We start from the raw sequence: 22,021 nt of genomic DNA, 5'->3' as shown, positions 1-22,021 counted from the left end.
GATCACACCCCTTCTTCTACTCCCCAACATGCAAGATCCAAGAAACCAGGCCTCTCTCCAGATTGCCTCCACAAGGACTTCTGAGATTCCTACAGGCCCATCAGCTCTCTGATATTACTTCTGCCTTCTCCGCTGGACCCTGGTCTGAAGTGGGTCTGCTCTTGAGATCCCCTCTCCTCAGATTGCTTCTTGTTGATTGTCCCCAGCATGAGCATGTCCCAGTAAGCCCTGATATGTTAGTTGGTCTTGTCAATGTGACACAAGTGTCTTAAAAGAGGAATCTTAATTGATAAAATGTCTCCATACTATTAGCCTTTAAGCCAGTCTGTGAGACATCTTAATTAATGATTGATGTGAGTGGTGCCACCCTGGGCAGATGCTAGAGTGATGGCTCAGAGGTTAAGAGTTCTGGTTGCTCTTCCAGAGGCCCTGAGTTCAATTCCCAGTACCCACATGGTGACTCACAACCATCTGTATGAGATCTGGTGCCCTCTTCTGGCCTGCAGGGATACATGCAGGCAGAATACATAATAAATATATCTTTTAAAAAATAAAAAGGAAGGGAGGAAGGGAGGGAGGGAGGGAGGGAGAGGGAGAGGGAGAGAGAGAGAGAGAGAGAGAGAGAGAGAGAGAGAGAGAGAGAGAGCACGTGCAAACAGGCTGAGGAAGCCATAAGGAGCAAACCAGTAAGCAGCACTCCTCCATGGCCTCTGCTTCAGATCCTGCCTCCAGGTTGCCCCCTTGAGTTCCTGCCCTGGCTTCTCTTCGTGATGGACTGTAGGGTGTAAGATGCAATGAATCCTTTCCTCCCTGAGTTGGTTTTGGTCAGTGTTGTGTCATGGCAATAGAAACAAAACTAAGGCTCCTGAATTCCCTTTCCCTGTGTTTCCTCCAGAGGCTGTCTTGTACAGTCCCTGGGCTCACAGATAGCATCTGTTTACCCGTGACTTCCTGGCCTCCCACTGAGCACCAGGTTCTTATGCAACTACCTATTAGACATCTTCGTTTTAGGGGCAGGGTACCAAATAAGCAATTTGGACACTTACTTAGCTAAAAATAAACTTCTAGTTTCCAGCCTGCTCCATCCTACTTCCTCTAAATGCTTCCACCTTTTTCTGTTTATGGTGGTATTGGGGATCTAGACCCACGGCCTTGCATGTTAGGTAAATGTGCTACCACAGAGCTATATACGCAAGCCCTGCGTGTCTCCTCCTAAGGAAATCTGGGTGCATAGTACAACCCTGTCTACAAAGTTCTTCAATCCATAAACTGAAAGTCACTCCTGATTGCTCTTTCATTAATCCCCAGAAGCCAGCCCTGGAGGTCACACTGGAGCCCTACCCTCTCCTCCCCATCCTCATCCCCAGACTTCTAGATGATGTGGCCATCCCCTTCTGCGCGAACCACAACTGTGTTCTCCTGACCCTCTCTGATCTCCTTCCGGCCTCCTACAACCCACTTTGCACACAGAATGGACAGTAAGCTCTTTAAAGACACACACGGCATCTCCCTGTTCTGCTTGCAGCCCTCCACAGCTCCCCAGCACACTGAGGATAAAACTGCCTTGCTTGCTGTGGCCTGAGCTAGCCCTGCCTACCTCCCGCATCATCTTTCTCTCCCTCTCTCAAGTCACGCTTGACCTTCTCAGGATTCCTATGTTTGATGAGCTCTGCCTCATTGGGGGGGTGGAGGGAGCTTCAGCTTTCAGGAAGACTGGTTGTTTTGTAGATGTGTCTTCTTCTGTGCAAAGGCTTGTGTGCATATCTGTTGCAACTGACTATGAATTAATACCGCAAAGTTCATGGCTTTGTAGATGGGCCACCTCTTTAGAGGCTTTTTGCCGGAGACGAAACAATTCTCCAGGGTCATCGGGAGGCTCTGTTCTTCCATCCTATTTTCTTAGCAGATAGCAGGTCTTTGAACCTAAAACCAAACCAAACACTTTGAAGTCTTGCCAACCATGAAAAGAGAGTAACTTGGTCATCGTAGCGATGTGGAAAGAAAATAGAATTTCATGCCAAATCATTTTGTGAAATGAGAGTGGAGTGCATTGAAGTAAGAGAAGCTAGCCGCTAAAGGAACATCGGGGACTTTCAGCTTTCAGACACATGTGGAGAGGCAGGGAACACAGTTTGGCAGTTACAGAAGTCAAAGAAGAGGGCATGGAACTCTCTGGAGCTGTAGTTATAGGTGTCTGTGAGCTGTTCAATGTGCTGGGAACCGAACGCAGGTCCCCTGCAAGAGCAGTACCTGCTCTTCTCTCCCATCCCTGCTTCTATCTCTAGGAGCCTGTGTCACTCTGGCAAGTTACCCAGCTTTTTTAAAATATAGAAGACAATCAGCTGGGTGGTGGTGGCGCACGCCTTTAATCCCAGCACTTGGGAGGCAGAGGCAGGTGGATCTCTGTGAGTTTGAGGCCAGCCTGGTCTACAAGAGCTAGTTCCAGGACAGGCACCAAAGCTACACAGAAAAATCCTGTCTTGGAAAACCGAGAGAGAGAGAGAGAGAGAGAGAGAGAGAGAGAGAGAGAGAGAGAGAGAGAGAGATGAATCAGGCAAACTTCCAAGGGCATAGTTTTAATAGTTTCTTCTCCTTTCCAGATGGACAGACCCCAGTGAGCTGCTAATAAGTAGAATGTAGCCCAATATGTATTAAGACTTCAAAGGCTACTAGCTCACTCTGAGGACACTTACCCATGGCACCCAGTCCTTACTCCATGAACGAGCCCAGGCTACAGTAAAAGTCCACCTCTAGGGTCTGGTTCAGTCCCAGCTAAGGTCCCAGCCTCCACTTGCAGACTCGCAAGTGCCAGGGCCTTCTGATGATCTCACTTGTCCCCACAATATGGAATGAGGCTGAGACTCGCTGTTTCTAACCAGCTCTCCCCAACCACCAGTCTGTGAACAGCTTGAGTGCTATCTGGTGTTCTGCTATGCAGTCACAGAGAGCTGGAGCGATGGAAACTGGTAGATATTCAAATCCTGAATGGCCATCTACAGACATGAGTCAATAGTCGGCAGACACACCTAGCTTCTCATTCAGTGATTTGGCTAAAAGCCTTCTTAAAGCAAGACCTGGTGCTCACGCCTGTGACCACAGAGCTGGCGAGACTGAGGCAGGAGTTTTGCAAATTCAAAGCCTTTAAAAAGAAAAAGATGTGGGGAGGTCTAGAGATGGACGTCGTTTCAGGCTGGATTCTGAGGATACCTTGCAGAAACCGTAAGTGGACCCAGGCCTCCCTCAATCCCAGTCTTTTATGAAGTCTTCTGCATTTTGCCACCACCCACAGATGTTCACAGATATTCTGGGCCCACAGAGACACGGTGCCCAGCTGGGCATGGTTTCTCTGCTCTTGCTTTTCTTTCTTCCCAGCTTTTGTTCCTAAATTCCAAGGCACTGAGCACAGTGCCCAATGCACAGGAGCTTTTCTATTCCACTCTGTTTTAAAACAGGCTTCAAGAGCCTCGTGTGGGAAGAACTCACAGGAACAGCTAGGGCATGGTGACTTTGAGCAATGACGTCTGAGAAGATGGAAGAGAGGCAAGGGATGCTACCGCCAGCTGCGGGTAACCTTGGCTGCTGAGGGCGGGGTGGGGGGTTGGGGGGGGAGGGGAGACGGAATTAGGGCCATCTGTGAGTCTGTGCCTTATGACTCTGAGTCATCGTATTTTCTCCCCAGCCCCCTGCAAAGTGCTTCCACCGAGTTTTATAGGTCCCTGGGTTCTGTCTTCTGCCTCGCTTACGCTAAGATAACAAATCTGTTCCCACAGCAGTCCTGCCATTTTGCTGACCCCGGGGCCTCCAACATCCTCTTACAGAGCTCGTCCTTCCTTCCAAGCCAGTTCCACACAGCTGCTCCTGCCAGGCACAGCTGTCAACTGTGGAGGCCTGCAGCCACTCGTCACGCAATGAATGTTCCTCTTCTCCACCATGGGACTTGACCTGCACAGCCGCCTCTCCCGGCTCCATCCATGCCCACCCTCTTCCCTACCCCACATCCTGAAGCTCCCTGACTTGCACAATGCGCAGCAGCAGGAGGCTATAGTGATATTTCATTTATGTTTTAATAAAGAAAACTTGCCTGAAGATCAGAGGGTAAAACTAAGCCACTAGAGGCCCGGCAGTGGTGTCACACACCTTTAATCCCAGGGTTTGGGAGACAGGCAGATGGATCTCTGTGAGTTCAAGGCCACCCTGGGCTACACAAGATCAATGCAGAAACGGATCCAGGTGGTGGTGGTGGCTCACACCTGTAATCCCAGCACTAAAGGGGAATATAAGATGGGAGGAGACAGAGGCTCAGGGCTCAGTCTGCAGTCGCCCAGCCTTGGCAGAGGTAGACTTTCCTAGCAGCTGGCTGTTTTGCTATTCTGATCTTCAAATTGAACCCCAATATACATCTCTGGGTTTTTATTATTCGCACCACAGAAGGCAGCGTTTGGGGCTACCACAGGGTGAGGTCAAGGCATCTCCAGGAGAAGTGGGGGGGGAGGATTTGCCCAAGGCCTCTCTCTTTGGTTTGTCTGTGTCTTTCAGGGTCCTGTGTTTCCTCTCAGTGTCCTCTGTGTTTAAATTTCTCCTGTTTGTAAGAACTCCAGTCGCCTTGGGATAAGAACTTCATTTTAATTCAATGTCCTCTGAAAGACTATCTTGAAAGGTCACATCCTGGGGTACTGGGGTTTCGACACTAACATACCTATTTTGGGGGAGGGCACAGGGCACAGTTCTGCCTCTAGTAAGTCCTTTCTGTTTGTCACAGGAGCCGCGGCAGACCTGGTTCATGTGCATGGAACCATTGCGTTATTTGGATACATTCTGCCCGACTCTGTCCACGTAACCACAGGCCCCAGACCTCTGAGGCTGCTCTCCTTCTCTCCCCAACTCCCAGCATCATCACGGCTTCCTGTACTGGCTGGACTGGTTGGGGCTGCTCATCTCCCACACTCACTCTACCTCAGGCACGCACCTCTGCTCCCTGTGGGCAGGTGTCACCCTACAGTTTGTGTTCCCAGCTCACCTCTTGCTGGGCCTGATGTCTGCCACCCTCCTGGAGTCAGTACCTGTGCCCTGACTCTAGGTCCTGCCTTGTATTCCCCTGCAGGGAGCCACAGGCAACGTGCTGACGTCCTGAGATGCCACCTAGAAAGATGGTTCTTCCTCTGCATCCCCAGAGACGGGTAGATAATTGACCCAGTGCCAACAGCCATTGTCATTCCTGTCTCAGTCTTCCTTCCTGCCTCCTTCATTCAGACAGCTGCTGCGTGCAGAGTCCCTGATATAGTCAGAGGACTGTGATAACAACTGCTTGTGAGTTTCCTCGGTGTTTCAAAGTACAGGGCTAGTGTCTTAGAACAAGGTAACTCTTTAGCTCACCTATTGGTGAACCAGGTATGTTCCAGCATTCTCCAGATGGGGTCAGTGTTCTGAAAACTTGTGAAATCCTCAGGAGATGGAGCCTATTACTGTAGCTCACCTATTGGTGGACCGGGTATGTTCCAACACTCTCCAGATGGGGGCAGTGTTCTCAGAACGTGTGAAATCATCAGGAGATGGCGCCTCACCAGAGGAAGATGGTCAACCAGAAACTTGATTCCATTTCCTGTCTGTTCTCTACTTCCTGGTCCTCCAAACCTGAGCAAGTGGCCTCACCTTCCTGCCACCACAGACACAAGCTGTTTCTGCCTCCATGACTCCTTGCCGTGACGGATTGTCCCCACAAACCGTGAGCCATGCGTCCTTCTCAGCAGGTGTTTGGTGAGAAGTATCACTACCACCCCCCACAAACACCTCCATCATCCACTCGTCTCCAGGCACCAAGCAGCTGGGCTCCTGCCAATGAGCTCCTATCCTCGGCTGGCTTTGGTCAATAGGATTACTGAGAAAAGACTGGTAAGGGAAGCGAGGGGTGAGGTAGGCTACGCATTCCTTCACTTCTCCCTGTCACACTGCTGTAGGCTGCTGCTTGCCGCAGCTGACTTCAGCTCTTGTTGGTGGCCTTTTCCAGGAAGGGACCCTAAAGTGAGGCGACTACTCTTTTCTCTCTGACCTTCAGCCTCAAGGTCTGCAGCATCCTTGCCCTCACAGCCGCAGGCTCCATGCTATATTGCTACACTTGTTTTCCTAAACCCTGCCCACAGCTTTTCACTCACCCTTCCTTAACTGTGTCTCAGACTACCTAATGCCAGGGTGTTGATTATGTTCTGATGGGATGCGCAGGGTATACCCTCCCTACCTTGCCTAAAAATTCATGGTTCCGGAGCTATTGCCCACGTTAACATTAACTGTCAGTTTGACACAACCCTAAGAAGAGTTTCTGTTGAGTCTGGTTGATCTGTATGCATACATGTCTGTGAGGGACTGTTTCCACTTTTGACGGATGTGGGTGGGCCCAGCTCACCGTGAGAGGTGCCATCCCCTGGGCTGTGTGAAGAAACTAGGTGAAGATGAGAAAGTGAACCTGAACCGGCAGGCGCCATTCCTCCATAGTCATTGGCTGTGAATGAGTTCCCTGTGAGTTCCCTGCTCAGAGCTAACGCCGCAAGTGTAAGATGAAATAAACCCTTTCCTCCTTTTCATTGCCTTCGGCCAAGTTTTTCTCACAGCACAGCAGGGCACCAGGACAGCTACAGATGAAGTTATAGGGCTTGCGAATTGTTATTATTGGGCATTGGATATGGTTATCATTTCAGTCCCTGAGACCTGCAGGAATTCAGGTGTCTTCTGAGTTTCTGGGATTCCTGAGTCCCCATTCCCTCCATATTTCTGGTGCCCATGCCACTCACCAAGTCACCACTAAGGGGATAGAATTACACAGCTACTTGGAACCAGGATATTCCTGAGGCCATGAACACCTCTCTCTCTCTCTCTCTCTCTCTCTCTCTCTCTCTCTCTCTCTGTCTGTCTCTCTCTCTCACACACACACACCTTTAGATTTATAAGGCACACTGTACTCTGTCTCTCAAATGGTTTGGGCTGGCTTTGGTAGACTCTGGATACATTTGACAAGTATACAAAACCCTGAACTAGCTGGGCGGTGGTGGCGCACGCCTTTAATCCCAGCACTCGGGAGGCAGAGGCAGGCGGATCTCTGGGAGTTCGAGGCCAGCCTGGGCTACAAAGGGAGTTCCAGGACAGGTTCCAAAGCCACAGAGAAACCCTGTCTCGAAAAAACAGAAAAAAACCAAAACCCTGAACAGAGCCAAACCCCAGCATGGGTTCCTTTCCTCTTTTTCAACCGTGGCCTGTTCTACGTCCGAATCCCTTCCCTTGGGCATCATTCCTAGAAACAAGCTTTAAGGAAGGAATAGTGTGGCATTTATCCCCACTCACGCCTACAAATGTCCCCACCACCATCCTCACTGCCTCCCACCATCTTGGAGAAAATTCAGGGCCATTTCCCCGCATCTTACACATAACCCTGCACTTGACTTTTCTCATAGCCTTGATGAAATGTTTGACAAAAATAACTTTAGGAAGGAAGGTTTGGGGGGCTCACGGTTCAAGGATTCATCTTGGGGAAGGTGGGACAATTACGCTTGAAGAGGCTGGTTGCTTTGCATCCACAGAAGGAAGGAGAGAGAGAGAGAGAGAGAGAGAGAGAGAGAGAGAGAGAGAGAGAGAGAGAGAGAGAGAGAGCGCACACCTGGATGTGTGTCTCCTAGGTAACTCTAAATCCTGTCAGGCTGGCAATTAAAGCTAACCACGCCCCTGCTTCCTGTCTGGGAAGTCAGCTTCACCTAGAAAAGCGGAAGGCTCTCTCTTTCCTCCATCTTCAAACTATCCACCAAAACATTTCTGCTGGTAAATATTCTCAGAGGGAAGGGGGGGTGGAGGCAGAGACAGAGACAAGGGGAGAGATAGCTTGATTTGACTATTTCTGCCTCTCTCCCCTTCCTGTCATGTCACCCCCAAGAGTATCTTACACTTGAGCCCTGTAACCTCATTTCCCATCTTCAGTCCACTGCTGTCTGACCCACCTCCTGCTGGCATTTGCCTACCTAGCTTCCTTAGCGTCAGAAAATGAAGTATATTTACTGTGACTCCTAATAGGTAGCTCTACCTATGATAGATAGGAAATTGTTCAACCTTCTGACTTCCCATGACCCTCCTCCATCCCTGGCATCGGAAGCTAACCCTCACAGGCTACCTCTCTATCCTCCCATGCTTTTCAGCAGAGCTGACACAGAGCCGTGTAAGGTCAACGGCTCTACTCCTCCCTCTGGGTAAGATGGCCCAATGGTTCCGGACATAACTGGGCATAAATCCTTAAATCCTTATTCTGGTTTCCAAAGCAGCCTTGCAGGATCTGGTTCTCAACTGCTTTCCCCATCCAATGCCACTCGGTTCGCAGTCAGCCACACCACTTCACTCTCCAGACACACTGCCTCTCTCGCTGGCAGACCCTGACCTTCACCAGCATCCTCCTCCATCTGCAACACTTGACTGTGTTAAGGAAAAAAGAGGTAAGGATGGAGATGGCAGAGATGGTACTAACTCGACCGCTTACCGTGCATGTCTGACTACGTTACATACCTTATTCTTTATTTTTTTTATTTTTTTTGGTTTTTCGAGACAGGGTTTCTCTGTGGTTTTGGAGCCTGTCCTGGAACTAGCTCTTGTAGACCAGGCTGGTCTCGAACTCACAGAGATCTGCCTGCCTCTGCCTCCCAAGTGCTGGGATTAAAGGCGTGCGCCACCACCGCCCGGCACATACCTTATTCTTAATGTTCATAACAGTGTCACTGTAGAGCGTCCTGTTTCCCCCAGGTTGCAGATGAGAAAACTGAGGCTTCTGGAGTCTGATGGTCTGCTTCGGGCCACATGGGTAAGAAGTGAAAAAGTCAGAATTTGAATCTAAACCTATTGGACTCAAATAAAACAACCCCCCCCCCAAAAAAAAATCAAAAAACTGCCTAGGTCTGCTGTCTCCTAGGCATCGTTTTAGAGCCCAACCTAGAGAGGCAGTCAGAAGTGAATTTGGATTTAGGGCTCTGCTCTTTCCTAGGTGGGTGGTCCACAGAAGTCACTCACCCTCGCTAAGGCATGGAGTAGCTGACCATATACACCGAAGCAGCTCTTCCTGTCTTGCTGGCCTTCCTTCTCCCCTCTCCGTGTAGCTCTTTTGCCTCTGGTCTGTCCTAGAGGGGCTCTGCCTATTGTCACAGACACGGTCTGCGAACTGCTCCTGGGACCAGGCCTACACCAGCCTGTGGAAGTAACTGGTACAAGCAGAGAAACGGCCTGTAATTGATCTCACTTAGAGCCGGCTGGACCCTGTATTCTGGGGCAAGGGACTCAGGAAGCAGGGTGCTGCCTGATTTATGTCCCCGTTGCACCGGGGATGACCTGGTGCCCTTTCTACGTGTTCCAGCGTCAGATAAGGCCATAAAACAGAATTGGTATTGCATGTTTGTTCCTTCGCCAGTGGCTTGCTCTCTGGTGCTCCCAGTTGAGGTCAATCCCCTGTAGGATCTTCCGTGGGAAATGGTGTGTGTGGCCACCCTGTGTGGTCAGGCCACTAGGAATTCCGGACCCTGATCTTGGCCCAGCAGCTGGGGAGCATGAACAGGAGGAAAAAATCACAATCTCATTTTGTAGTTTCCGTGGCCCTCTACTTACAAACGTCCCCCAGCCCACATCCAGAACCCGTATCTCCTCCAAGCCTCCATCCGAGATGGCCGCAGGATGCTAGGCTCCCGTGTTGAATACATTCTCTTCAGCACACTGTGCTCCATCCCTGAGTCTCTCTTGCTGGTGAGCACCACGCTAAGGTTAAGGAAGCTGCTTTCCCTGGTATGGCATAGCATCTTGGGACAGCTCCTATGTAGTGCCGGCCACTTTGTTTTATAGTTAGGGCACTGTGGTGAGTTGAACAGACTGAACTCTTGGAAACAAAGGCTGGGTCTGAGCCACCCCTCTAGCTTCAGCACACAGGACAAAGTGCCACCCACTTTTGACTGAAGGGCTGAATGGGTGAGCAAACAATCAGAGAGAGACAGTGTAGCAGGATTGTCTATGTAGGGGGAAAATACATATGCTGAACACTGGGTCTCAGATAACCCAGACTGGCTTCAAACTCACCATATAGAAAAGGATGATCTTGAACTTCTGATGCTCCTGCCTCTAGCTCTCAAGTGCTGGAATTGCAGGTAGGCACCACCATGCTCTGTTTTATGTAGTGCTAGGGACCAGACCCTGGGTTTCGTGCATGCTAGGTGAGCACTCTGCAAACTGATCTAAGGTCACCTTGAAAGCAGTGAAGCTCAATACTAATTTCTTGAAGTTTACTTCAGTTTGACTATGTCCTAGTCCTACACCTCAGAATTCTTGAGTTGGAAGCTCAAACCTCAAATTCACGTTATTGGTATTTGGAGGTGGAGCCCGGAGAAAGTAAACTCTGATAAAATCATGAGAGTGGGCTCCTCATGATCACATCAGTCCTTGTAGAAAGAAAGGGAGAATAATCCAAGCCGGCAGGCTCACTCTATCTTGTCATGGAAATCCTTCAACTGTGCTAAATCCATCAAGGGAAGAGGCTGGCACCATGCTCTGAGACTGCCCAGCATCCAAAGAGGCAAGCTAAACAAACCTCTCTTTTATAAACTACCCATAAAAGCAATAGAAGGTAAATTAAGACCTGTCTACTCCACACCCTGAGCCCTGCCATCTAGAGTCAGCTGTGACCCAGAAAGGTTAGCCAAGTCTCCGGGTCTGAACAGGACTTTAATGACCAAGGCCTGAAATGGTCACAAGCCTGCTAACCTCTGTCACAGCCCTTCTCTTTCTTCCTACATGCTGGTCCTAACCTGGATCCTGGATTCTGTCTCTCCGCTGTTATTAGGAGATGGATACATAGTCTAGACTTGTGGAGTCTTTAGGAACTCAAGCTCAGAAGACAGTAAAATCTTCTGTAATATTAGATGGACTCTGTAGACCAGGCTGGCCTCAAACTCAAAGACATACAGCCTGCCTCTGCCTCCTGAGTGCTGGGACTAAAGGTGTGCGCCACCACCACCCGTATCTGACAGAGGGCTGATCTCCAAAATATATAAAGAACTCAAGAAACTAGATAACAAAATACAAAATAATCCAATTAAAAAATGGGGTGGAGAGCTAAACAGAGAATTCTCAACAGAAGAAACTCAAATGACCAAAAGACATCCTTAATCAGCAGGGAAATGCAAATCAAAACAATTCTGAGATATCATCTTACACCTGTCAGAATGAGTAAGATAGCTTAAAATGGAGAGGATGTGAAGTCAGGGGAACACTCCTCCACTGCTGGTGGGAGTGCAATCTTGTATAGCTATTCTGGAAATCAGTATGGTAGTTTCTCGGAAAATTGGGAATTAATCTACCTCAAGACCCAGAGATATTACTCTTGGGCATATACCAGAAAGATACTCAATGAAAAGGGACACTTGCTCAACAATATTCATAGCAGCATTATTTGTAATACCCAGAACTTAGAAACAACCTAGATGCCCCTCAACTGAAGAATGGATAAAGAAAAAAAATGTACATTTATACAATGGAGTATTACTCAGCAGTAAAAAACAATGACAAGCCAGGAAGTGGTGGCACATGCTTTTTAATCCCAGCACTCGGGAGGCAGAGACAGGAGGATCTCTGTGAGTTTGAGGTCAACCTGGTCTACAAGAGCTAGTTCCAGGACAGGCAATAAAGCTACACAGAGAAACCCTGTCTCGAAAAAGCTAAAAAGCAAAAAAAAAAAAAAAAAAAAAAAAAAAAAAAAAAAAAAATCAACAATGGCATCATGAAATTTGCAGGCAAATGAATGGAACTAGAAAAAAATCATCCCAAGTGAGGTAACCCAGACTCAGAAAGACAAACACGGGGGGCTGGAGAGATGGCTCAGAGGTTAAGAGCACTGCCTGCTTTTCCAAAGGTCCTGAGTTCAATTCCCAGCAACCACATGGTGGCTCACAACCATCTGAGATGAGATCTGATGCCCTCTTCTGGCTGCAGACACACAGACAGAATATTGTATACATAATAAATAAATAAATATTTAAAAAAAAAAAAGACAAACACGGCATGTGCTCACTTATAAGTGGATAGATGATATAAGGCAAAGCAAAGGATAACCAGACTACAATCCAGAGAATTGGGAGCATGAGGGGGCAGAGGGAGGGTGTGGAAGGGGAGAAGGGAAGAAGGAAGGGGAGTGGGAAAAATATATAGCTCAATAAAAATAATAGAAATATATAGATGAACTCATTTGGGACATTTTAAAAGGACAAGATTGATTTGTGAGCCGGGCGGTGGTGGCGCACGCCTTTAATCCCAGCACTCGGGAGGCAGAGGCAGGCGGATCTCTGTGAGTTCGAGACCAGCCTGGTCTATAAGAGTTAGTTCCAGGACAGGCTCCAAAACCACAGAGAAACCCTGTCTCGAAAAACCAAAAAAAAAAAAAAAAAAAAAAAAAAAAAAAAAAAAGATTGATTTGTGACAAAGATACCCACACATTGCCTTAATTCCTGGTTGGCTCCAGGCCTGAGAATTAGTGTTAATGACAATCTACCATAAGAAAAAAAAAGCTCTACAATATAAGTCTTAAATAAGATTGTGGTAATTTGAATGAATTGGCCCTCATAAGCTCATAAGGAGTGTCACTATGAGGAGGTGTGGCTTTGTTGGAGTAGCATTGGAGGAAGTGTGTCACTGTGGAGGCAGGCTTTGAGGTCTCATATATGCTCAAGCCTCCTCCAATGTCTCAGACCACTTCCTGTTGCCTGTGAGCCATGATATAGGACTCTCAGCTACTTCTCCAGCACCACGTCTCCCTGCACACCACCATGTCACACCATGATGATAATGGACTGAATCTCTGAACTGTAAGTGAGCCCCAATTAAATGTGCCCAGAGGTCTCTTGGATATAAAGACTTGGGCTTTCTCACATTCACACGCTGTTGCTGCTGACCCCAGGGTGTTTTCCTCATCTCTACTCTGTGTGCTATTACACTTCCTTGTCAACTTCACTGGACTTAGAATCATCTAGAAAACAGGCACATCTTTGAAGATGTTTCCCAAGAGATTAAACTAAGGAGAAAGACTCACCCTGATTGTGGATAGTACCATCCAGTGGTCTGATGTCCCCAACTCAGTAATAAGGATGGTGAAAAGAGACACCTGAATCCCAGTGCTCATTTCTCCCTGCCTCTTGACTGTGGACACATGTGACCAGCCACTGACATGCTTGCCTTCAGACTATCATGACGAACCACATCCCCTCAAGCCACAAACCAAAGTCAGTTCTCCCCACTCTGGGCTGTTCTTGGTCAGCTGTTTTTGTCTGCTCTAAGGACAATTCACCATATCTGTAGTCCAGCCTGCAGGAATGAGGGAGAGAGAAGATAGGATTGATCAGTAGCTCTTTCAAAGCTGTGAGGTGGAAGTGTCCCCATCAATGCTGCCCACGGCCCACTGATCAGACTGTACTAAAAGGCAAAAAACGTGACTTACAACCAGGTGACCACCTGCGCTGAGAAACCTCAGAGTGGGTGTCCTAAGGATGACCCAGTGGTGTCCTGGGGTCAGCCCACACAGGCTCTGGAGAGCCAGCTGCATGCACCCCCGCCTCCCACCCAGGGCTGCACTCAGTGACCGCAGCCTTGAAGTCAGCCTTGATGGGAAACTTACCCCAACTTTACCAAAATAACCAAACACTCCGAACCTGAACTGGGACCCTCCCACGCCTTCCAAGCAGCAAGAGGTGGCTAAATACTTGTCAGCACTGAGAGCAAAGGTCACAGGGAGGCATTTAGTAGTAAATGACACAAGCCAGGCCATGTGCTCTTGGAAATGCTGTAGCTTTCGTCTCCCCTTCCTCGGGGCCTTCCTGGTTTTCTGTACTACAAGCCCTCTTCACGGTCTCAGATTCACAAGGTTAGCTCCTCTGGGCTTTGCTTCTCTTTTGCTTAATAGACTGCCTTTCCTGGGGCCAGGTATCTGTTCTTGAACTACTCAGCTTGGTCCAGAGACGGAGCAACTGCATCATGATTGTGGATGAAGTTGAGTTCAGAGGATCTGCGGGTAAAACTGCGGGGGGGGGGGTGCACTTCTCCCATTCCTGCTCCTGGGACATCCTCCTGGTGCATGTGTCTTAGTGGAAGGCATGCTTATACTGGTTGAGGAGGCAGGAGGCCTCTGGCTATGTCTTACATTGTGAGAGTATTTGTTTATGGTCTGGACAGGCCGGCAGTGATTTACAGGAGATCTGAGACCCATCTGTAGGTATCTAGGTAAGGTGACTGCGTGGGCATGGCAAGATAATCCAAAAGGGGAAACAAAAGAATCCACATTTCATAGTCGCACAGCCCTCAGCCCCAAGCACAAACCTGCTTCTTCTGGGTGGGATGACCTCAGTCGAGTTCATTTGACACCATGTTTGTCCCATGTTCTGGTCCCTGGGCCTAAGGAAACTGAGGATGTTGGAGAAGGATGCAGCAGGGCACTTAAGGAGGCTAGAAACAGCCTTCAGCAGAAATGCATTTCAATGGCTTCATAATGTGAGCTAAATGTTAGTTCCATCTGTGTCACCAGGGTGGGGACAGATCTATCTAGCTGACTGAAGGAGATGCTGAGAGAGATAACACACGTCAGCTCTGTGGCATAGAAGCCAGGCAGAGGAAGAGCTGCTCTGGGAATGTACTCCACCTTCTGCTTGTCACCCCTCCCTAACCTCAAGAGGGACAGACAAATCTTCACCCTTAGGTTAGTGACTTTTCTCATTGCTGTGGCAAGACCTCCTGGCAAGAAGCAACTTAAGAGCTGGGCGGTGGTGGCGCACGCCTTTAATCCCAGCACTCGGGAGGCAGAGGCAGGCGGATCTCTGTGAGTTCGAGGCCAGCCTGGTCTACAAGAGTCTCGACAAAAAAAAAAAAAAAAAAGCCGGGCGGTGGTGGCGCACGCCTTTAATCCCAGCACTCGGGAGGCAGAGGCAGGCGGATCTCTGTGAGTTCGAGGCCAGCCTGGTCTACAAGAGTCTCGACAAAAAAAAAAAAAAAAGCCGGGCGGTGGTGGCGCACGCCTTTAATCCCAGCACTCGGGAGGCAGAGGCAGGCGGATCTCTGAGTTTGAGACCAGCCTGGTCTACAAAGGGAGTTCCAGGACAGGCTCCAAAGCTACAGAGAAACCCTGTCTCGAAAATCCAAAAAAAAAAAAAAAAAAAGAAGCAACTTAAGGGGAGGAGGGAAGAAGGGAGGAAGGGAAGAAGGGAGGGAGAGAGGAGGGAGGGTGGGAGACAGGGTACAATTGGCCCTGGGTTAGATAACAACCTCAACCAATCATCTGTTGTCTGGGGTGAAATGCAAAATCACAGGTGTGCTTGTTTGTTCTTTCCCAGCCCTGTAGAAACACGAAGGGCGGAGCCGCTTCCAGAGGTAAAAGGCAGGCAGTAGACAGAGGTACCTTCTCCATGTGTCTTGCCCAATGTTGCAAAACAAGAAAATGGACAACCAAGGGCAAACGACTCCTTCATTTGCTTGGTTTCTTCATTTTATTTATTTATTTATTTATTTATTTTGGATTTTCAAGACAGGGTTTCTCCGTAGCTTTTGGTTCCTGTCCTGGAACTAGCTCTTGTAGACCAGGCTGACCTCAAACTCACAGAGATCCGCCTGCCTCTGCCTCCTGAGTGCTGGGATTAAAGGCACGTGCCACCACTGCCCGGCCCTCTTCATTTTATTATAACAATTGTGTAGTGAAGGTCATTGTGTCCAAGTGGCACCATGGGTAAAGCCCAACAACTCTAAATCCAATAGGGGCCAGAGAAGACAGAGAAGAAGCAGAGAAGAGAGCAGCATCTCCAGTACTGGCCCCTGCTACAGTGTAAACTAGGGACAAATGTGGGTATTTAGCAAGACTGTGTGTGTCGGGGATACTTAGTTATAAAAGAAGTGGACAAATTGGCGAATGAGTGAATGAGCAATTGGATTAGTAAACAAGCAACTGTACTTCCCAACCTCTTCTAGAGCTTCATAAACAGAAGGGCCGTAGCAAACATCATCAGCATTGTTACTGACCCTGGGTATTTGTGTAACGTTGCCGGGACAAACATCTGACCCAACAATTTAAGGGAGGAAAGGTTTATTGGCTCATGAGTTTGATCTCTGGTTCTTGGCTCTACTGATGTGAGGCCTAAGGGTGACACAGAACATCTTTATAGCAGAGCGGGGAAGAGGCCAGTGAGTAGGTGTGGCCATCCCCCAGTGACCTACTTCCTCCATCTATGCCCCACCTCCTAGTGTTTCCCCCATCTCCCAATATGATGTCACCATCCAAGGACCAAGCATGCTAGACCAAAGCTTATGTAATTATATGAACATAAAGCCTGATCAATATCATTGACTGCCTGTGTCCCCTTTATAAGTAGGGCACTCAAATCCTGATCAATTACAAAGGACCTGGGAACCTTGGAGCAAAAGGCCTAACTCGGAGGACCTGATAATCTGTCTTCCCAAGGGGCTCCAGCTAACAAATTCTCCTCCTCAGGAGAGTTGCAGTGACCATACCTGCCTTAGTTCCTGGGCTTTGATCTCGCATCTGACCTCCCTCTCACCCCTGCTCCTCATCTGACTACTCCTGCTGGGCTGACCCCGTCTCTGACCCCTGCCTGGCCTAGTTTTCAGCCTCACTGCTCCAGGCTGATCTCTCATCTCACGACAGCTCTAGGCAGGGCCATATTCACACCGGCCACGAATATTAGTGTAAAAACACCATCCTTTCTCATGATGAAACGGCAAGAGGAATATCCAGATTGTAGAGCCCTGACATTGGAACTCAAGCAACTCAAGCCAACCCAAGTCTGCTTCTGTCTGTGGGATACAGACCAGAAGCCTACAGAGAACTTTTGGCACTATCTGTAGCCATATGAGTTCATTCATGGAACAAATAATTCGCATGTGTGTGGGGGGGAGGGTGTGCATGTATGTGTGCACACGTGTGCAGGAGCAGACACATGTGAAGGTCAGAAGTTATGTATCATATGTTGTTCTCAATCACTTTTCTACCTTATCCTTGAGACAGGGTCTCTTCGTGAACCCTGAGCTTCTCATTATAGCCAGGTTGACTGGCAAGGGGCAGGGGTCCACCTGTCTCCATCTCCCTCTAGTGCTGGGTTACAAATGCACAACCATGCTGGAGAGCCTTAGATCCTCAGCAAGCACTTTAGCCACTGAGCTGTCTCCCCAGTCCACTGAACAAATAATTTTCAAGGTATATTCCATGATGGTTTCTGTATTAACAATGGGATCAAAAAAGAAGATAAAAAGATAAGCAAGCTATAGTCTCTATCCATAGAAAGGTCCCTTGTGCCCAATTTAGCCCTTGTATCCAGAGACGGTGTTTTCAGGACTGGATGATTAACTGGGTGAAAGCCAAGGAAGAGTGGCAGGTCACACTTAGAGCTGGGGTGTTTCTAGCTTTGTGCATGGCTCCGAAGTCCTTGGGGAACTTGGGAAACAACACAGTTTTTGATAACTTTGATTTGTCTAAGAACTAGATATTTGAGTCCAGGTTGATAGGTAGACTTTCTAGTAGGCATCCATGGGGCTTGGAATTAGGGTTTGAGATATTTTGTTCTGCTCCTAGCTGACTTTTTTTTTTTTTTTTTTTTGGCTTTTCAAGACAAGGTTTTGCTGTAGTTTTAGAGCCTGTCCTGGAACTAGCTCTTATAGACCAGGCTGGCCTCGAACTCACAGAGATCCTCCTGCCTCTATCTTCTGAGTGCTGGGACTAAAGGCGTGCGTCACCACCACCCGGCTACTCCTAGCTGACTTAATGTGTGATCCTAGACAATTCATACCACTCCCTGGACCACATCTTCCCTGGGTTAAGTTTCCTCTCTAAATGCTCAGCTCCAATGCAGAGTTTGATGAGTGTTTGTGGAGTAAACAAATGAACCTCAGCTGGGAGGTGGTGCACACCTTTAATCCCAGTGCTCAGGAGGCAGAGGCAGGGGATCTGTGAGTTCGAGGCCAGCCTGCTCTACAAAGCCAGTTCCAGAATGGCCAGGGTTACACACACACACACACACACACACACACACACACACACCCTCTGTCTCAAAAAGCCAGAAAAAGAAAAAAATCTCTGTGGTCTTCCTGTGCCGGCTGTGTGGGTCTGGAGACCTTTATGGAGAAAGAATGGAATTGGCCAAGAAGGAAAAGGTTGGTCCCATTTCTGAGGGACCCTGGTCACACTCCTTTTCAGTGCTACCGCGGTGAAGACAAACCACCACATCACCTTTCTCCTCATCCCTTCCTTTTCTTCATTTTCTTTCCTTTTTCTCTAACTTATTCCAAACATACGATGGGGTGGGTTGAGGGGGGTTGAACTGCAACTCCAAACCAAGATTATAGTCCAGTGCCTGTGAATGAGACCTTGTTTGGTTAATCTACTTACAACAAAGCTGCACTGTTTTAAGGTTGGCTGGAGGAAAACCTGGACACAGATACACAGAGAGAATGCCATGAAAAAAAGAGAAGCCGAAACTGGAGTGAGGTACCCACAGGCCAAGGAGTGTCAGGAATTTCTGGCAGTCACGGGAAACTTGAAAAGAGATGCAGGACAGGTGTCCCACTGAAAAATCCAGATCTGAGACACTATGGCTTCAGCTTCTGGGCTCCTAGATTGTGAGAGAATAATACATCTGCATTGCTTTAACCCACCCAGTCTGCGGTATCTCGTTTCGATGGGAAGTTAAGGCTCCTGTGGAAATCACCCTACTGATGCTTATTAAAAGAACTCCCAAAGGGCTCCAGGAGGCCCCCCGACATCTCTCAGAATGTGTGCTGAAGAGGAATCATCGTTGGATCCATGGCAGACCCTGAAACCTAGAAGTCGAGTCCCTCACCAAGAAAGCGGGGAGCCTTTCCCCCCACACAGCTGTTCAGCAGGCAGAGTGTGTCAGCAGGTGTGGTATCTTCTTCCTGGGACGGCCCACGGTAAGCATTTCCATCACTATTCAAGGAGGTAGGCTCCAAACCAGATCTCATCTCAAAGGGAATAAGAGTTTATTCTGGAACCCAACACAAGGGACCATGGTCCATGCACACGAATTTGGGTTTCCCAAAATACTATGTTCTACTATGGAAGTGGTTACATGAAACTTTAATAGTTACAGAATGAAAACAGTTGTAAATCAAAGTGTGTACTAAACACACTAAGGATAGGGTTGGGCAAGGGTAGGCAGTTACAGCAAAATGTGAGAAAATTCTGCTGTAGGTTTCAGATGCTATCTGATGACACTCTTAGCATTCAGACTAAGGAAAGTCAGTGGTCAGCAATGGATACACTGTAACGGTTTGGTCATGACAAGGAAGTTAGGTTAGACACAGGGGCAATGGATGCCTTTCAAAGAGACTGAGTGACCAAAAATAGCCCAGGATAATTTGACTCTGGACTGCAACATGTTAACTTTTCATGATCTCAAAGTTTAATCATTTGACTTTATAGACCCCTTTAATACAAGTGTGGCTTTTCTCCTTTTTCTTCCTCTTCTTCGTTCTTCTTCTTGGAAGTTGAGTTCATGAAAATGTCACCCTTATTTCTTTCTGCTCACTCTGTAAATACCTGTGTGTATAGGAAGTGTGTCTATGCTGAGCTCTGGTGGGTCACTGGACAGAGTGGATGAATGGGTGGAGGAGGGAAGGAGGGAGGGAAGAGAGAGAGAGAGAGAGAGAGAGAGAGAGAGAGAGAGAGAGAGAGAGAGAGAGAGAGAGAGGGAGAGAGAGACTAACTGCCAGGTTGAAGTTGGAGGCCTGTGAGCAGCATGGTGGGTTCTTTTTTTTTTTTTTTTTTTTTTTGGTTTTTCGAGACAGGGTTTCTCTGTGGTTTTGGAGCCTATCCTGGAACTAGCTCTTGTAGACCAGGCTGGTCTCGAACTCACAGAGATCCGCCTGCCTCTGCCTCCCAAGTGCTGGGATTAAAGGCGTGCGCCACCACCGCCCGGCCATGGTGGGTTCTTAGCATGAACTTGGGAATGTGATAGCCCCGGCAGGACCCTAGCTCTGCCACAGACTCCCATGGAGATCTTGGACAAGTTACTGTCTCTGCCTGGACTCTTGGCCTAGTGTGAGAACTAAGAAAAGTGATATATATCTATATATCTCAGAAGGCCAAGGTAAGTCCTCTGTAGTCTTTAGTTGTTTTCATGACTGGGGAGCTAAGTAAAAATGGAGAATGACTTAGATTGAACAGAACCTGTCCTATTCAATCCTTCACCATCTCCTGCCAGACCCCTGTCTGAATGAATGCTCACAACAACTTCAGGGGGAGCTAACCTCACCTCACAAATAAGGGCACTCAGGCCCAGATATGTAAAATAATGAGTTCACACGTAGAGCAAGGAGTGCGGTGGATCCAGGGTACAAACCAAACTCTCTAGCATAGGGTCTTCTTCTCCTGGACAACCTCTAAAAGCAGCTTAGAAGGGACTGGGTGGGGGCACCGAGAGCTGGAGAGAGGGCCTAAGGCACTCTGTTCAAGGCTGCGGGTACCTAGGGCACTCTGTTCAAGGCTGCGGGTACAGGTATGGAATGTACATTTACTAGACTTAAGTGCCTTTGCTTATCTAATGCATCAGCAGTATTTACCAGAGGGTGTCCTGCACACTCTCTGAGTAACTCATTTGATCCCATCAAGACCCTGAGGCAGCTCTTTGTCCCATTTTACAGATAAGAAAGATGAGATGCAAGGAGGTTAAGGAACTTTCCCACTTATGCAGGGTTCATATCCAGTCCATCCACTCCAGGGACACTGCCATTAACGGCTGCTCTATATGGTAGTGTCTTGTGGGGAGGAGGGGCTGGGGAGTTGGGGTGACAGCTTGTGCACATAGTAGGAGGCTGAGGATTAACACCTACAGCCACACAAGCCACCCCTTTGGTGCTATTGCTGCTGTAAGTGCAGGAGTAATTTGACCTTTTAGGGAGAATAGCAGGATGGAGGCTGTTTAGCCCTGGGGCTGTCTGAGTCAACAACATCTAGTCCCTAGCCCACTTCCTGAACAGTCCTTGTGCCTGGGCTTTGAGACCCTTTGAGCACACAAAGAGCTCATTTCCTGTGGCCAGGAAAGACTGCACCAGTTCCTGAGGACAGCTCATCTCCCTCATTAAGGCACTCATAAAACTGCTTCAAGGAACCTGACTTATGGCTGTGCGGCTTGCCGAGCTCCTCTTTGACAGGAGTCACTTCGGTAATTTGGTGCTAGGAGATGTGCAAGAGAAACCAGGTCCTTTGAGTCCAGGAATTATTTATGGTCCCTAGAAGAGAGAATGTCATTCGGAGAGATAACAAGCCTCCACCAGCACAACAGGCTGTTTAATGCGCCACAGGGGATGACAGGCAGCTTCAGGGTCCCAGTGCCAGGAAGGGAGGAGAGGTCTGAACACATGAGTTGTCTATCCTGTGGGAGATCCTGTGCCAGAAGTAACAATGACCATAGCTAGCAAGGATGAAGTCGTACTCACTGGACCGGGCCTGTATTATATGCCTTTTATACATACTAATTCTTTAATGCTTCCAAACACACCTTTCCTATCCTGTTAGTGAGGAAACTGAGGCACAGACAGGTTACATAGCTTGCTGTACATCATACAGCCAATGAGTGACCAAGCAGGATGTTAACCTTAGGAGGTTAGTCTCTAGGTTTGTGCCCATAAGCACCAAATACTCACAGTTTACAAGGAAATTGAATTTTAGGTCAGTTTGGTGAGATAAAATGTTCATATATTTCAAATGACCTTTAATAATCTCTTAAAGCACCTAGATAGTTCATTTAAATCATAGGGCCTCATCTAGTAATCCATACATGATACATTAAAATCAGTGAGCCACTGGGCTAAAAAAGTCCACACAGGAATGTTGGTGCTTTTAGGTGAATTATCAGATTCACAGAGGTGAAGGCAGAGAGACAGGATTCTAGATCCCCTACCAACTTGGTGACTCTAATATTTATCTTCTGCGACCTTAATATATGCCTCTTGTCACAGAATA

General features: G+C 48.2%; 1 pseudogene; it reads right to left on the bottom strand.

The window, feature by feature from the left end:
• Positions 1–22,021, bottom strand: part of LOC130883610 (toll-like receptor 12) — a 32,652-nt pseudogene that overhangs the window by 9,135 nt on the left and 1,496 nt on the right.

The sequence above is a fragment of the Chionomys nivalis genome, chromosome 11 (assembly GCF_950005125.1).
Source record: "Chionomys nivalis chromosome 11, mChiNiv1.1, whole genome shotgun sequence".
NCBI lineage: Eukaryota > Metazoa > Chordata > Mammalia > Rodentia > Cricetidae > Chionomys > Chionomys nivalis.
This window is presented reverse-complemented; position numbering and strand designations above follow the sequence as displayed.